The sequence below is a fragment of the Peromyscus californicus genome, unplaced genomic scaffold, assembly GCF_007827085.1.
Source record: "Peromyscus californicus insignis strain IS unplaced genomic scaffold, ASM782708v3 Scaffold_4__1_contigs__length_199733344, whole genome shotgun sequence".
Classification (NCBI taxonomy): Eukaryota; Metazoa; Chordata; class Mammalia; order Rodentia; family Cricetidae; genus Peromyscus; species Peromyscus californicus.
In genome coordinates this window covers 97,736,943-97,750,078 of record NW_026294562.1, presented here as the reverse complement: position 1 = coordinate 97,750,078, position 13,136 = coordinate 97,736,943, and positions in this window count along the sequence as shown.

Sequence of the window (13,136 nt, the reverse complement as noted above, 5' to 3'; positions counted from 1 at the left end):
TAGAGGTGGAGCAGTTCCCATCACTGTGTTGAAAACAGTGCTTTCACAGTTTGGGATTGTGCTGGGTAGAGGTAGCTTAGAAGGCAAATTTAAGTTCCTTTAATAACACAAAATAAAAGTCAATTGTTTTAGTCTAAAACCCTTAGTATGTAACAAATATCAAGTGAGATACTTCTGTGTATGGCAAAAAATGTTCTTGAAATAGTCATTGGGGTGCTGCACGTTTCATCCCTCATCTCCATCTTAGGAGATTACTGAAATGTTTGCATCCCCTGAATATAAAGCTCTTTGAATTGCAGTGTCCAAACCAGGAATCAGCAGAAACCTCTGCTCCATTTATGAAAGCCAGTTCCCTTAGGACCTCACCAACAATTCATTCAGAAGCAAATGTTCCCATCTGTCTACACAGGCTCAGAGTAGAGAGAACCAAAACTTCTGGACCTGAGGGTGGAATATTTCTTAAGACTAATTAAAGGAACAGGAATTGAAGAGTTTGTTAGGGTTTTTTTTTTTTTTTAATTGCTGTAAGATCTTACCACAGACTTCGCAGCCTAAAACAGCACCACTTATTACCTCACAGCTGACTCAGATGTCAGCTGGACTGGGCTCTTAGCTGCAGGCTTTGGGGAAGAATCTGCTTCCAGATTCATTCCAGCTATTGGCAGAATTTGTCTCTCTTGACTGTAGGACTCAGCTCTCTAGTTTTCTGAGGCATGCCTCCTTTAAGCACTGCCCCCACCCCCACCTCCACCTTTTCCCCCAAAACATCCCACTTCTAGGACCAAGCAAAGGAAGGCTATTGTCGCAGGCTTTTTCTTTTGGACCACTAGACAGCTCCCAAATCATGACACGGAGACTTATTATTAATTATGAATGCTTGGCCTTATCTGAGCTCTTATTTTAATCTGTTTCTCTTTATGTTTTGCCTTGGGCTTTTTTCTTTCTTTCTTCCTTTCTTCCTTCCTTCCTTCCTTTCTTTCTTTCTTTCTTTCTTTCTTTCTTTCTTTCTTTCTTTCTTTCTTTCTTTCTTTCTTTCTATGTATTCTGTGTCTGGCTGGCTGGCAGCTACCTGGCTTCTGGCCCCAGGCATGTCTCTCTTTTTCTCCCTCATTCTCTTCTTCTTCCCTCTTCTTCTCGAGCCTAGATTTCTCCTCCTACTTATTCTCTCTGCCCACCAGTCCCGCCTATCCCTCTCCTGCCTAGCTATTGGCCATTCAGCTTTATTAGACTCATCAGGTGCTTTAGGCAGGCAAGGTGAAACAGCAACATATCTTTACATAATTAAACAAATGCAACACATTTTTGCATAATTAAACAAATGCATCACAAACAAATGTAACACATCTTTACATAGTTAAATATTCCACAACAGGCTCTTCTTCATGGGGCCCCATCAGATTAGGCCAAGTCAGCCTGAATAATGCAGAATAATTTCTCTGTTTCAAGGTTAGCCAACTATTAATTTTAATTACACCTGCCAAGCTCCCTTTGCCATATTCAGAAGACAAAAGTAATAACAGCCAAATTTCTGCCTATTATAATCTTTTGGGAGGAAGCAACTTGGATCCCACTTTCACAGAGGGCACAGAATAGGAAGAACTCAGAGTTGAGTCTTGGAAACTAGAGAATGATCACAGTCTCATGAAGCACAGGAGCCTCAGAGTGCACCCCCAAACGTGTGTAAGCTTGACTCAAGCACATCCATCCCCGTCAGCCCTGTCAGAAGATGACAAACTCTGCCCAGATGGCCAGGGACATTTGCAAGACCCTGAGCTGGGGAAGAGAAAACAGCCAGGAATACATAAAATACAACTGAGATCAAATCCTCTGAAAATTAGATGATTAGAAACTTTAATGAAACTTGTAAAACCCACAGTATATACGGTATTTTTCACACTGGTAGAAGCATTGGTGACTGCTATGCATATGTTTTACTCTTTGGTTCTTATAACAGTATTAGGAAGCTTATTATTATGCTCATTCTTTCCAGATTAGGAAACTGGAGCCCATAGAACAACTGAAAAATACTAGTTTTGATTTTTTTGAGGAGTTACTTTATGACATGTTCTGGGCCATGTGCATTGTCTCAGTTCATCATTTTTATCTCCATGTTTAAAAGAAGAAACTGAGGCTATGGGATTAAATAGCACACCCCTGATCACTGGGCTCCTAACTCACATGAAAGGAAAACTAGATTTGTCATTTTTATTTTATTTTATTTATTTGTAAAGGAAAGAGATAACCTCAGCTTGGGGCTAAAGCCATTCAAGCTCCCTCCTTTGCAGAGAGCAGTGCTTTTGATCAGTCACTATGGTAACCAGGGGAGACCAAGTCATTCCTGTGAAGCAAAGCTGTGACCCCACTCCACCGACAAGGCTGCCCATTGTGATGAAATACGATCTCAAGGATACAACCACAAATGCGGGAACCGCCTGCTATGCTGGAGAAGCTGGGGAGAGGGCAAACGTCTACACACCTACATCATGTGTGCCGCTAGATTTGCACCAAAGTGTCAAAATATGTCAAGGGCTTTCCTGCTGAGATCATGGCTGCCTTGAGGTTTAGCTCTCCTCTCTTCTAGCAGACCTAGGGCCTCATCATCTTCTCCTCAAGAGTCATGACCGCAGGACACTGCTGGCTGAAATTCAAGGTGTTCATCCCCTCCTATTTTTCCAGTTAGCTACTCTCCTGCAGAAAAATTATCAGTCCATGTCCCCCCCTTTCTGTTTTCTTTATTTCTTTGTGTTTGACTGCTAACCCTGAAAGACATGAAAACAACTTCTCAAGCTTGGAAAGGAACCAGACTCGTAGGGAGATTGGCTATCCACCCTGAGGTAAGAGCTAATGCAAGCTCTAACAACAGGAGACAAAGTGGGTGGATTCTCGCTTGGGGCTCAGGGAGTTTAGCTTGAGTCTGGAATCAGGGATGGATTGTCCAGCCGGGATCAAACACAGGGCTCAAGTCAGGGAACCTGTTAAGCCAGACTGAAATACAGCCAGTGAGACAGAGCATGTAATTGTAGCCAATCAGACTTGAGGTTTGCTTCTGAAGTAGTGCTTACTAGCTGGGAACCCCTCAGCCTGTTCTACAAAATCTTTCCGAGCTATTGAGAGCAAATGCTACAGAGTTAAAATGTGAATTGATTTATGAATGTAAAGTTCCCACCAGCACCTGGAAGATAGAGGTTTTTCCATAATGAAAATCATCTATCGTTATTACTCATGTCCCTCTACCTGTGATTTTGCTTTTAAGCATTCTAACTCCTGTGGGTCCAAGAGTCTGTGGCCTCTGGGCTCTTCAGGTAGTACCAGATCTGGCCAGCAGAGGGTGCCAGGTTCTTCCTCCCCTTACAACCCTCTTGCAGGCTTCAGAATTACATTACTTTGAAAAACTAGGGGAAATACCCAGGAAGAAATGAAATTTGAGGGGCAAGGATAATATTGGAGGGAACTGTGGTCCTGACTAATCAGTGAAAACACTTGTTAAGACTTTTTTTAAAAAATTTTAGATTTATTATTTTGTTTTATGTGTATGTACATGTATATGTGTATGTGCCTGGTACCCTTAGAGGTAAGAAGAGGACTTCAGATGCCCGGGAAATGGAGTTACAGGGGGTTATGAGGCACCATGTGAGAGCTGAGAGCTGAGCCCAGATTCTCTACAAGATTAACAAATTAACAAGTACCCTCCGTATCTCAGTCTGTTGCTCTCAGCCTTCTCCCTTCACCAGCAGATTCCACAGGAGTGCCAGAAGCTAATAATTTGGGGACATTCTTGGGAGCTCTCTCTGAGTGGCTTTCCTTTGGCTCTATTAGCTCTCAAGTGAGGCCTTGACCTGGTAGATCTCTGGCCTTCATTGAGCAGCTTTGAGGGTCCAGTCTGACACCAAGTGTGATCAGTCAGCCAAAGACACCTTGGCATGTGGCTCTGCTCTCCCCCAGGACAAGTTCGGGGACCTGGAAGGCCAGTGCTGCCCCTGATTTCTTCCCTCTGCCCAACATTACTGCCTGCTCTGACTCCAGCTGGCTGCCTTCCCAGCCATTTTCCTCTTTGTTTAATTATGCCAAGAGAAGAGCCTCCTGTGTGGGCAGAGATTGCGTAGGCAGGAGCTCAACACGGAAGCATATCCACGTATCATAGAAATGCAGAGAAAGCCTTGAAAGGTGCAGACTAGAGAGAAGGCAACCTAATCATACCCAGAGAAAAGGACTTAGGAGTTGGGGAAGGGGTAAGCTAGAAAGCCCCGGGACTAAGATGCAATTTATCTCCTGTGTGGACCTAAACCCGGTGTGTGTGTGTGTGTGTGTGTGTGTGTGTGTGTGTGTGTGTGTGTGTGTGTGTGTCTGTGTGTGTGTGTGTGTCTGTGTGTGTGTCTTAGAGCTTATTACATGACCCTGACTCTACTGTGTGTGTGAATGGTAGGCTTCTCAAATAAACTACTAGTATTTTGAGGACCTGTCAGCTGTTTAGAACTGTAAGTATCTTGCCCCACAGGTTATCTGGCTGGGTAGTAGACATTCTTCTCTCTTTGGCTGCTTTTTCTGAGCATTTACTAAAGCTCACCTACCTCAGTTGTGATATTGAGTATTGAAAGAAGGATCATACCTGTGTTACTGGGTCAGAGCATGCCTGGGAAATATAAATTGTTCTAACCACAAGAGTCAAGTTTAGTGGCCCAGAAGCCCCAAGGCCCAAAATAAAAGCCAAATGCAACCTTAGCAGGTCAAGACTTGAGTTACAACAGCTTCCCTCAGCTGGAACCTGGCTCTGCTCAGGACATCATGTGATTTGACAGGCTTCTTGAACACGTGGGTTTCTGACCGATTTTAGCATGAGGATCCAAGTCTTTCCTCTGAATGTTCACACTGACTTTGCAGTTTCTTTCTTGTTCTTATCTAAACCCTCCCTGTTTCCTGGCCCTGTACGACCTTCTCTCCAAACCCTGGAAGGCCCTTGACCTGGATAGAATTTCCTCATTTGGAGTAATGAACATCTATCCCTTTAACACATTTTCACCCGCTTCCTCTCTCACCCAGGGAAATCCCTCTTCTCCACAGTAGCTATTAGTTTTACTTTTCTATTTATAAAGCACTTCATTGGCTGACAATGTAGCTCAGTGGTAGAGTGTTTGTCCAGCCATGAGCAAGGCCCTAAGTTTAATCTTTAACACTGCTGAACTAATTAACTGAACAACTTTTACTAGATCAGAGTTTTCACAGGATTTCCTGACCATCACCTCTATTACCCAGCAGTAGTCAGATAGAGGAGAGGAGATTGGCATGGTGCAGAGATGAGACCAACATGCTATGCAAAAGAAATTATCGACTATGACGAGCTATACTTCAGCATCTTTATCACCATTCTTAAGGACTGTCTTCAATGGCTTCCCGTCTGGACTATTTCTTTGGTGAGGGGGTGTCACAGAGTTTGACCATGCTCCAATGAGTATATGGTGAACCCCAAATAGACTTGGTGTATTTTTTTTCTTTTGGGGGGAGAGGGTGGGCCTGGGAGGAAAGGGAATCAAGTGTCATCAGGGTTCGTTGTATAAAATTCCCAAATAATTAATAAAAATATTATGTTTGGGCCGGGCGGTGGTGGCACACACCTTTAATCCCAGCACTTGGGAGGCAGAGGCAGGCAGATTTCTGTGAGTTCGAGGCCAGCCTGGACTACAGAGTGAGTTCCAGGAAAGGCGCAAAGCTACACAGAGAAACCCTGTCTCGAAAAACCAAAAAAAAAAAAAAAAAAAAAAAAAAAAATTATGTTTGAAAAGAAAGTTACCATCAAAGAAGAGGAAGTGAAAAGACTGTAAGAGCCAGAGGTGGTAGGTAGGCAAAAGGAAATGGCTTCTTTCAGACACAACAAGGCTGGTGCACTTATGAACTCACAGGCCGTGTTTTTTGTGTGCTTTTGGTTGGTTGGTTTGGTTTGGTTTGGTTTGGTTTGGCATATTTTGTCTTTTGTTTTGATTTGGTTGTTTTGGGGTTTTTTTTTTTGAGAGAGAGAGAGAGATAAAGAACATGAAGTTGGATGGGGTGTGTAGGTTCTGAGAGGAGTTGGGGGAGGGAAAGAATATGAACAAAATATAAAAATGGAAATAATTTAAACCTCTATTAAAAAGAAAAAAGAGAAATGTTCAGCAATTCAAGGTTCCTGAAGCTAAGTATGACCCTTCATTTACAGCCAAGCTCTGAGTATAAGAATGAGGAAAGAAGCCGGGCGGTGGTGGCGCACGCCTTTAATCCCAGCACTCGGGAGGCAGAGCCAGGCCGATCTCTGTGAGTTCGAGGCCAGCCTGGGCTACCAAGTGAGTTCCAGGAAAGGCGCAAAGCTACACAGAGAAACCCTGTCTCGAAAAAACCAAAAAAAAAAAGAATGAGGAAAGATATAAAAAAAGTAAAGAGGCCTTTGATCCCAGAACTCAGGGGGCAGAGGCAGTTGGATCTCTGAGTTCGAGGCCAGCCTGGGCTACAGAGTGAGTTCCAGGACAGGCTCCAAAGCTACACAGAGAAACCTTGTCTCAAAAATCAAAAACAAAAACAAACAAAAACAGGGAAAAAAAAAGTAATAAAAGAAGTATGGAGGGCTGAAGAGATGGCTCAGTGAGTAGAGGGCTTGTCATTCAAGCATGGGGGCCTGGCTTGGGATGCCCAGATCTTTGACACAGCAGTGTGTGTCTGTAATCACAGCACACCCACAGTGAGATTCCACTCAGAGACACATGATTCCCAGAAATGTGTGGATCAGCTAGCCTATGCAGTGACAGACAAGAAGAAACCCAGTCTCCAACAAAATGAAAGGTGAGGACTAACACCCAAAGTGACTTCTGGCCTCCATACCCATGCCAAGGCACATGAGTGCCAGAACCCACAGGAATGCATTTGCTCACACATATACACAAATCTCTCTCTCTCTCTCTCTCTCTCTCTCTCTCTCTCTCTCTCTCTCTCTCTCTCATACACACACACACACACACACACACACACACACACACACACACACACACATACACACACACATACTCACAAAGATTTCAAAAAAAAGATGTATGGGAAAAGGTATGAGAAACAGTTAGAGAATGGGCATGTCCTAACAAAATATCACAGACTGGGTAGCTTAAATAATAGGAATAAATTTGTTTACAGTTCTTAAGCTACAAGTCTTAGGTCTAGGTACCAGCAGATGTCACTTTTTTGATGGTTATTTCTAGTCTGAAAACACTTGCCTTCTCATTGTGCCCCCACGTGACTGATCATACCTGTGTGTGCAGAGAGACGGGGAGAGGGCAAGGGAGACAGATATCTGGATATCTGATCTCCTTCTCTTATGAAGAGCTCTCTAGATCCTTTATGACCATAGTTAAATCTTCCTTACCCCCTTCAAAGCTTCTCTCCCTCTTACAGCCTGTGTTTCGCAGGTTGGGGCCCACAGTCACCAATGCTGTTTCCTCTCTCTCGATAGACTCTCCACTCCCTGAAGTTACAAATTTCATTGTGCTTTCCACTTCCCTTCATCACTGAGGATAGCCAAGGTGTCCGGAGCCCCTCTCTGCTCACTTTAGGTTTTGTCACACCCCTCATAGTTCCTTCCCTGTACCCAGCTTAGAGTCCGTGTCCCAGTATTTTGCTCTTGTCCCTGTGTTTTTCTGTCCTACCTATCTGGTAAATTCCTACCTCTGATGAACTGAGCCATCAACATCCCCAGCTAAGCTGCAGAAGAAAATTAAACTCTACTGCTGGAAAAAAAATAGTTCTACTCTCCAGGGGTCCTCCCTACTGTCCTACAGACTTACTGCATCCCTCTACTCTCCATTTCCCACCCCCTATTTACATTTGTTGGTTTTGTGTTTTCTTCCTTTCCTTTTTAACTCTTTTGGGTGGGGTGATAGCTGTGTAGGTATGAGGACCTGAGTTCAAATCCTAAGACCTCACACAAAACCAAGTTCAGCAGCACACGTCTGCAATTCCGGTGTTCCTACTTCAGACGGAAGACAGGGAAAATCCTCAGAAACTTGGGGGCCAGCTACTCTGATATCCTGATATACACACTGGAGAACAACAAGAAGAGACCTTGTCTCCGATGAGGTGGAAGACAAGGACAGACATCTGAAATTGTTCTCTGACCTCCACACAGGAGCTGTGGCATGTGCGCACACATCCTCAACACACACACACACACACACACACACACACAGAGAGAGAGAGAGAGAGAGAGAGAGAGAGAGAGAGAGAGAGAGAGAGAGAGAAACAGTCCATATCTCTGGAGCACACCAAAGCCACAAATCTACTCTATTAGTTAAGATTCCAATTACGTTGCTATGGCAATAATGAAAAAATTAAGAGACTTGAGAGTGTGGAGGGTTGTTTTTATGCAGAAGAACTGAAGATGGCAAAAAACATTTCAGAGTAAAGAACATCCAGGCTTCTTTCTCTCTGTCACCCTCACACCCCTCCCACATTGCTTCCACACATCATCAGAGGTGGCTTGCCCTCCCAGCTACAGTCAGCCTGCAAGAAGGGAGGGGTCTGCTTCTCCCCTCCAACACCTACGTCTGAAAGCCTTGCATTGTCCTTCAGGCATAGCCACTATCCTAGCCATAAAGCTACATTTTACTGCAGAAAAACAAAGAAAATATAGTTGTTAGCTAGCTGCTCACAACTTAGTTACAACCTTCCACTTCTGGGCTCCTTTTACACTTGACATTGAGATTGAGTCTCTACTCCTATCACAAGCTAAGGACTTCTACTCTTCTCTAGCGTCTGTTCTCCTTGTCTTCTCAGAAATCTGACATCGTGGACTAACCCTCTCCATCCTTTCAGCCACATCTTAGGTCTTCTCTGTACTGGAATTATTCCATCTGAAAACAAAGTTTGAAAGTTCAGACTAAAACTAAACTTCTTTCCACATTCTTCTCTAGTTCTTTCCATTCCTTGATGATCACATTTCTAATACAACTCCTGAAATCAGTCACTCCACTTCCTCCAGGCACATTCAGGTTTAGTGTACCTACCTATTTTCTGCCTCAAAGACCAACAAAATGGCTCTTCCTGAGGTTGCCAAGGGTCTGCAGGTCACTAAGTTCTGAACAATTTCTCAGCCATTCAGTTTCTTACCCAGGAACAGCATTTGAATGCTTCAGTACACTCTCCTTTGATGAGGATATGGGAAGAACAACCCTTATCCACTGCTGGTAGGAATGTAAACTAGTGCAGCCATTATGGAAATCGGCATGGAGGCATCTCAAATAAAAAAATTACTGAGGCTGGGGAGATGGTTAACGTGATTGCAGGCAATCAAGAGGACCAAAGTTCAGATCCCTAGAGCCACAAGAATGCCAGGTACCAGGTGTGGCAGCTGGCTGCAATTCCAGCCTATGAAGGGAGTTCCACAGAAACCTAGCCAGTGAAACTAGATGTATCTGTGAGTTTGGGGTTTGACTGGGAGACCCTGCCTCAAAGAAGGCTGAAGAGCAACCAAAAATAATTTCCAACATCAACTTGCCCCCCTCCACACACACACACACAAGCCTGACAATCTGGCATTCTATCCCTGGAACCCACAAATAAGTGGAAAGAAGAAAGCCTAATCTACAAAATTGTCCTCTGATCTCTTCATTTGTGCCATGCCATAAGCACACCCCCCCCCTACACACACACACACACACATCACAAACACATAGGTACACACAATAATAATGATTAATAAAATATGGTTTAAAAGAAAAACAATAGAACTGCCATATGACCCAGCTATACTACTCCAGGGCATGTACCAAAGTGACTCCCTGTCCGACCCCAGAGATTCTTGCACATTCTTGCTTACTGCTGCATTAGTCACAACTGCACAAAAAAAATGCATTTTTTCTGTATGTCCATCACAGATGAATGAATAATGAAATTGTAGTGCCGATACACAATGGAATGCTAGAGGTAAACACAAGTGAAATTTTCGGGAAAGCAAATGATGTTGGAAAATACTACATTAAGCCAGGTACTCAGAAAGACAAAAAAGAATATTCTCTCATATGCAGATCCTAGCATACAATGTTTATATGTATGCATCTAAGTGGATATGTGTGTGTACAGGAGCCCATGAGAGAAGAAGAAGAGTTGAGGGAGTGGGGAAGGGCAATAGGGCACTATGACATGAAATTGGAAAGGAGGCGACGAAAGGGTTGGAAAGGGAGGGGAGAGTCAGGGGATATAGGAGAAGCGACTGGTAGGGGAATTAACAAAGATATTTTTTAAATGCCAAAATGAAACCTGATACTATGTATGTTCATTTATAATTCCTAAAGCAAAATAATTATCAATTTAAAAATAATATGAGGCCTAAATTTATAATTCTCTGTGAGAGGAAAAGAATTCATCAAAAGTAGCGTGCCTGGAACACAGTTTCTGTTATCAGTTTTTACTCAGTGACTAGACATCGTGGGGACTTTTTTCTAATTCCCTTCTCTCGCCCTCTACCTGCAAACACTCTAAATTCTGCCTCCCTACTTTATGGGCAGTTTTTAGATCCATCTTTACACTATCTCTATGACTTTAATTTAAGTCATTATTATGTCCCATCTGAATTGGTCTCACCCCAAAATTGCTTTGACACGAGTCATCATGGCAATCTTTCTAAAGCCCCCGTATCTTCCTGGGATGGCTTACAAGGGTCTCCGCTTACCACCTCCTTCACTGGGAGGTGTATCGTTTTCTACAGCAGCTGCAAGAGATTATAATGAATTCAGTGGCTTAAAGCCATTCATTCATTGGCTCACAGAGCTATTGGCCAGAAGTCTGCCCATTGTGGCTGAATTCTCTACTCAGGGTGTCACAAGCTGTCATTTACACTGAATTCTCTTCCAGAGATTCCAGGAAGGACTAAAAGTCCCTGGTGTTCCCCTGGCTGCCATAGGGTAACTTCTCTCAGCTAGAAGTAACTTTCGGGTCCTTGCTGTGTGTCCTCCTCCACTCTCCAGCTTGTAACAGTGGTTGTCATTTCTTCACAGGGTTCCCTCTCTTTATGCCATCAATAGTATGTTGAGGGGTTGGAGAGATGGCTCAGCAGTTAAGAGTGCTTATTGTTCTTCTAGAGGATCAGAGTTCAGTTCTCGGCAGCTACACTCACAACTGCCTGTAACTCCAGCTCGGGACCCAACACACCTTCTTCTAGCCTCCATAGGCATCCACATACATGTGACATACACACATAAAGACACACAATGCACATAAGTAAAATTTAAAAAATCAGTCTTGAAAATCATTAGAGTACTGAGTTGGACATGGTAACTGTCTTAGTTAGGTTTCTATTGCTGTGCTAAAACACCATGGCCAAAAGCAACTTGGGGGGGGAAAGACTTTACTTGGCTTACACTTCCACATCACAGTCCATCATCCAAGGAAGTTAGGGCAGGAACTCAAGGCAGGAACCTGGAGACAGAACTGAAGAGGAGGCCACGGAAGAATGCTACTTACTGGCTTGCTCCACCATGGTTTGCTTAACCTACTTTCTTATACATCCCAGGACCACCTTCCCAGGGGTGGTAACACTCATAGTAGGCTGAGCCCTCCCATATTAATCATGAAACAAGAAAATACTTGATAGACTTGCCTACAGGCAATCTGATGGGAGCACTTTCTCATTGGAGTTCCTCTTTCCAGATAACTTATGGTAAAGTTAACAAAACAAAACACACACACACAAAAAAAAAATAGTACAGGCCTGTAATTCCAGCACTGGGGAAGTGAAGGCAGGAAGATCAGGAGTTCAAAGTCATCCTCATCTACTTAGTGAGTTCCAGAAAAGCCAGGGCTACATGAGACCCTATTTCAACATGCACTTCCTTCTTCAAGTATCTGATTTCTGTTGTTCTCTGTCCAGCCAGGGAAAACCCTTGGCTGTTAAAGGACATATATGATTTGACTAGGACTACCTGGATAATTTCTATATTTTTGAGAGCAACTGATTAGTGACATTGATTCCACCTGCAAAATCTCTGTTCTCATGTGGTCATGTAGTCATGTAGTCATGTAGCTAATACCTCATTGTACTCATTGGTCTATCTAGACTCTAGAGGTGATTACACAAGGATGAACATGATTAGACATCACCCTCCAAGAGAGCCAGGAAAACATGAGATCAGATAGATAGGTGTTGAAGGAAAAGAGAACCTTCCAGAAAATATATGTAAAATCCATAGGACTAGGAAATGGATAGTAAAAGGTGGGAGGGGGCACTTAAGGAAGGCCATTGTGTGTTCAGCAGAGAGAACAAAAACTACTGAGCCGCAGCAGAAACCAGGCCATGTGGGCTTCATATTTCTGATTCCCTCTCTCCTAAAAGCAAAGATTGGAAGGTTGGCATAATGTAAATGGTATTCTGAACACAGAACTCTGGCCATAAGGTAGAGGACTGGTTGGAAAGAGGCACCAGCAAAGTGTGATAGCCATTCTAGGAGCCTAGAATTGTAGTGCGAGAGACTGTTTAATACAAGCAGAGTTGTTCGGTAGCTAAAATCAACAGGACTTCATGATTGATTGAATGCGGGAGCAATGTAGCTCTATTCCCCAGGAAGCAGACTCTAAAACAGAGATTACTGTGAAGGATGTTTACTAAGGAGTACTTTCGAAGTCAACACCTGTGCAAGAGGGGATGAATATAGGATTGGGCAAAGGGAGAGGCTGAGCAGTAATTTAGACCCGACAGGATACTCAGCCAGCCTCAAAGGAGGAGCTCGGGTATTGTGAACAGATTGTCCTTTAGTGGGATGAGGAAACTAGGGCTACTTCCTCTGTGTTGATCAGTCATTGTATGCATGATACCCCAGGAAGGGTTTGTGATTTTGAAGGAGTTGGTACTCTGCTCTGACAACTTCTGGAGGGGACTGAATCTTGAGCACTGCCTCCTAGGCAATGAATCCTTTATTTTTGCAGAGTCTGGACTTCGTGTCACAATGTCCATTATGGGGGCGGAGGAGCACAGAGGAGTAAGGATGATTCTTAGGCTTCCTTTTTATTTTTTTATGCGTATGAGTGTTTTGTCTACACGTATTTATGTATACCACATAAGTGCCTGGTGCCCACAAGGTCCCAAAGATAGCAATGGATCTGTTGGGACTGGAGTTGAGAATCACTTTACCTGT